General features: G+C 37.3%; 1 pseudogene; it reads left to right on the forward strand.

The window, feature by feature from the left end:
• On the forward strand, positions 2326–3314 carry LOC100525736 (annotated as a pseudogene).

Consider the following 5640-nt stretch of genomic DNA (forward strand, 5'->3'; position numbering starts at 1 on the left):
TTTAGATTTCCCTTGGGGTGCAGTGGTTTAAGGATTCCTCATTGTCACTACTGTGGCTCAGGTGGCTGCTGTGGCATGGATTCCATCCCTGGCCAGAGAACTTCCACATGCCCTTGGTGTGGCAAAAAAGTAACTTTGAAGGCATGTTCAGTGAAATAAACATATTTTTATAACATTTTTTAAATGGGATGTATTTGATCAACTTTTATGTTTATTAGAAAAAAACACACCCATGGAAATAGTACCTTGCAACAACTGTTCTTGAGACATACACATACACAGCATGTTCTTTCATGTTGGTTATTCACATGTAAAGCTGTGTCTAACATGCAAAATGATATGCTACTGAGCTGTACATTGAAATTGTTCATTACCAGGTAGGGGGAAAGCAATGAAGTCATTTGTGAGGTAGAAGAAAAACTCAGCAAATCTTATCACCAGTGATAATCATTCACTTAGTAACATGAAAAAAACTATGCCAATCTTTTTAACATATCTTGACTAAATTTATCTCCCGGCTTGGGAGCAGAGATTGTACTCTCCTCACAATTTGAGTAAGAATATTAACACTTAGAACAGGTCTGTATTATCACTATGCTCAAGAAGCTAATATGTGGTCGATCCAAAATTCAAACGTTGGTTTTCTGATTCAAAAGTTTTGCATTTAAAATCATTTAGAAAGGTTTTTTTAACATTCATGTTTTAAAGTCCCATCTCTTCTATTGTTATACATTGCCTATTTTCTGCTGTAAATTCTGGGTTAATTCCCTTTGCTCACTTTCCTAGGGGAGTGTTCAATCAATAAAATGTCTTTTCATCATAAAGATAATGATTCTTTTTTTCCCTTTAATAAATGGCTTCATGCTGCTTTATTAGATATACTAGGCATCAAGAGACTATATCTGGGGTTGGATTTCTGCCAGAACCAAGTAAGCTTTTTCCACATCACAGTCTCTCAGGGACCACCTGAGCTCATTATACCTTGTTTTCTAAATGAAGGAACTTGGCATGGGAATGACCATTGTATGCATCACCTGGGCCATCTGATTTGTCCTGGAGGATGAAGTGGCTGTAGAACTGAGGTATACATACCCCAACATCTGTGCCCTAAAACAAGGAAACCAACAAGAGGTGAGATCCACAGGCTGATCTTGTTTTCTTCCATATGTTCTTTTCTTTTTTCTATCTCAGTTTTTTTATATACTTCAATTTAAAATTGTCTTTTAATATTTGGCAAAAGTTTAATTTAATTTAAAATTTAATATGGGTCCTATAAATGGAACCCTATGTCCTTGGGTAGTTTGTCAAATTGAATTAGGGTACTATTTCTAAATTCTTGATGGTAAAGATAATTTTATGTTGACTATTGCCTAATTTCTTAATTATTGTGGCCAGAAGTAGGAAAAGCTAGAGGGTAAGAAGCCCAGTAAACCATAATGTGCTGTGTGTGTTTGTGTTTGTATGAGTGTGTAATGTGCACTTCTCTGGGCAGTGATACTTAAGTTTATATACTCCAAAATGTGACCTTTAAAACATAGATACAACAGCATTAAGCAGCAGATGGAAATAAGGAGGGATCAATTTCTATTCACAGGAATCATTTGAAACAAAATTTAAAAAGTCAAAGTAACAAGGTGTGAATGAGGAGACTCCCTATGTTTTGAAGTTTCAGCCCTCACAGCTGGAAACCTACCTTGTTCCTCAGCTCTCTCTGTCACCATCTCTTCTCAACCTCCCTCATGTTCATTCCCCTCAACATTTTGGCTTCCATTTGAATCTTGAACCTTTGAAATAAATGCTATCCTCAAGGCCTTTGCACTGACTTGTTCTCCAGCAGATAATCTGGAGTCTCCGCTTTGTCTTCCAGCAGATCTCTGTGTAAATTTCTCCTTGTTTGCATGTTTTCCTGAACTCCTGGTGATCTGTAACAACTCCATTTGCTCTATTTTATACGCACATGTATTTTCCTAATACCTGTCACCTTAAGACATGGTGTATGTTTCTCATTTGCTAACTTACTATCTTTCTTCATCATTGGACTGTGGGGAGTTTTGTTCTCCACATCCCACATATTTACCCTAGAAGATGGTCAGTAATCAAAATAAATTCCTCAAATGCATGAAAGAATTTTTGCATTTAAGCCATGTAATACATGACTTCTTGGCAGAAAGGCTGAGTGGAGGGCAAGAATTTCTAATCAGAGATGTCACAGAAGATCCCTTACAAATGACCAAATGTATAATTTATAACATTTCAACACAGCAATGCCCACATGTGTAAAAATTAAGCATGTTCTTGTTTCTTTCTCAATAGTAATCTCATCACATGGTACCAGGCAATGATACAGGATTTTCACAATTTTTTCTTCTGGGATTTTCAGAGGAACCAGAACTGCAGCTCCTCATATTTGGACTTTTCCTCTCCATGTACCTGATCACTGTGTTGGGAAACCTGCTCATCATTCTGGCCATCACTTCAGACTCCCACCTCCACACACCCATGTACTTTTCCTCTCCCACCTATCCTTTGTAGACATCTGTTTTACCTCTACGACTATCCCAAAGATGCTGGTAAATATAATGACTCACACCAAAGTCATTATCTATGAAGATTGTCTCACCCAGATGTATTTTTTCCTCCTCTTTGTACAGTTGGACAACTTTCTTCTGACTGTGATGTCCTATGACCGTTTTGTGGCCATCTGCCACCCACTGCATTACACAGTCATTATGAACCCACTTCTCTGTGGACATTTAGTTCTAATCTCCTGGGTGATAGGTGCTCTGAATTCCTTATTACAAAGCTTACTGGCATTGCGGCTGTCCTTCTGTACAGTCTTGGAAATCCCCCACTTTTTCTGTGAATTCAAAGAGGTGATCCAACTTGCTTGTTCTAACACCTTTCTTAATAACACTGTGATGTATTTTGCAGTTGGGCTGTTTGGTGGTGGTCCATTTGCTGGAATTTGTTACTCATACTCTAAGATAGTTTCCTCCATACATGGAATATCATCAGCTCAGGGGAAGTATAAAGCATTTTCTACCTGTGCGTCGCACCTCTCTGTTGTCTCCTTATTTTATTGTACAGGCCTAGGAGTGTACCTCAGCTCTGCTGCTACCCACAGCTCACACTCAAGTGCAACAGCCTCAGTGATGTACACTGTGGTCACACCCATGCTGAACCCCTTCATCTACAGTCTGAGGAATAAAGACATAAAGAGGGCTCTGAGAAGATTCTTAGGGATGGCAGCTATAAAAGGACCAATTTTCCTACAGCTGAAGAAGTGTCAGTTATTTCAGAGCTCAAAGCATTAGAGACATAAATTATAATTCTTGATCAGATCATAGAACTAACACTTCTATTTATTGCCTGGTCTTTCCATTTCTTTGATTTCAGCTTTGCCTTACCATTTTGGAAACTCACTTAAGATTTCTGTTCTGTCTGATATATGGACAGTTTTCCATTTTCTCTATTTTTCTACTTTCCCAGGTTTTCCTCCAACTTGGATAGGACATCTTTGGAAATTTCTGTATATTTCATGGGAAAAACTGAATCTTTTAAATTTTTAATAATCTTTTTTAAACTAGAGTATACTTGATATTCAGTATTTTGTCAATTCCTGCTGTACAGCCTATTGACCCAGTCATACATATATATGCTTTCTTTTTCTCATGCTCTCTTCCATCGTATTCTATCCCAAGAGAGGAGATAGTTCCCTGTGCTGTACAGCAAGACCTCATTGTTTGTGCACTCTAAATGTAGTGGTTTGCATCTACCAATTTTTTCTGAAAGTTCCCTTGTGATGAAGCAGGTTAAGGATCTGGCATTGCTGAAACTGGGGTGCAGGCCACAAGTGTGCCATGATCCTTGATCTGGAACTTCCACATGTCATGGGTGTGGCAAAATACATATATTTTTTCTTATATAACATTTATCTTCCCAAGTAAGTTTCCTTTAAAATTTCAGTAAAGAATTGTTAATTTGTACTACTCACATGGGAAAAAAAAATACCTTTGGCAACTAAAGTAACATACAATTCAATAGTAGAGTAAAATCTGAAACCAATGTTTTCACCTTGGGTTTGTCGTTCTATTTCACTACTTCAATTGTTCTTCCTAATAATATCAACTTTATTTATGCTACTGAGTTTTATAACTTGTCTCTTAGTGATATACAATTCAGCCTCTGGTCCCCAATGTCAACATAGGTATTGATAAAAATTGATTACTGAATATACATCTCACAGTGGATTCTACATTGAAAGGCAAGTGTGAATAAATAGATTGACCTAATATGGACTTACCATCAGAGATGACCTTAAATATGTTAGTAAAATATTATACCTCACATTTCATTATTGTGCAAAATATTTCTTTCTCATCTGTACACCTACTCATTGAGGTATGGAAGATTGTTTTCCACATGCGAGAGGTGGTTGCACATTGGCATTAATTTTATGTTTTTTTCCCTGGGTCATTCCTTTTTTTGGCTTTAAAAATTCCTGTGCTGCCTATAATTATGAATCCTCTACTGCTCTGAACAAAATATCTCCCCTTTTCAAAACTTTGTCATAACCACTAGAGAATTGGAAGCAGTTTCAACGATATCATGGTAAACCAATACATATTTCCTTCCAGCTTAGCCATCTTCAATATTCATGGTCAAAGGATGACTCAAGAAAGCTTTAATTTCTACCCAGTCATGTGATTTAAGATCGCCATTTTTTTTTTCCTGCACAACATGCATTTCCATCCAACCTGTCCAAGTTCCCTGGAATGGAACATTAACATCACCAACTGATAAGATAGTTACCTGAAATAAATGTAAACAACATGAATATGGTCTCCCAATCAGAACATATGACAAAAAAAAAACCCCATAGATTAGTATAACTGCCTTCTTTCATCACTGTTTTCTTTGATTATTGTATCAGTTAGCTATTGCTGCATAACTAGCTGTCCTAAATCATATGGTTTATTATAATGCCTCTATTACCAAATGAGATTACATGGTTGTAGTTGCTCTGTTAAGATCTTCATAAGTCCATACAGCTGTGAGTCTCTACATTGTGAATGTTGTGGGTAATCTTATCCCCCCAATGTGCTCATTCCACACCAATGCGCTCACCTTGCATCAATAAATTCAAGAATAGTCGATTTTAACAAAATCCCCTGGGATGAACCACACTATCTATATCTATGTTAGGTACTGGTTGTGTCCCACACACATCACCTTATTTCTTTTCACTTATGTGTTTTCTCAGTCCAAATAACAACTGCAAACTCCTGGAGTTCTTTGCCCAAGAGCATTATCTGACAAACAGCTTTGTATGACCAACCTCTGCCAACTTGCATGGCTATCTAATAGGTGCAGTGAAGTAATACCCTCTATAATGTCTTTCTATGTTCTCATGTAGCAAGTTGATATATGACCTTTAGGAATCCATTAAGATTTTACCCAAAACATTATTTGTATGATAGTCCTGGCTTCCCTCCATGATCTATTCCAAGCAAGCTATATCTCAACCCACACCTCTCTTTTAGAGGCATCTGGATTTATTTAGGTTTCAAGCTAGGTGGTTGCTCTGGCATCATGCTTTTCCTGAGTGGTTGAGCTCAGTGCCAAGAGAAGCTTTTTGGC

Source organism: Sus scrofa, chromosome 2, assembly GCF_000003025.6.
Source record: "Sus scrofa isolate TJ Tabasco breed Duroc chromosome 2, Sscrofa11.1, whole genome shotgun sequence".
In the NCBI taxonomy this organism is placed as follows: Eukaryota; Metazoa; Chordata; class Mammalia; order Artiodactyla; family Suidae; genus Sus; species Sus scrofa.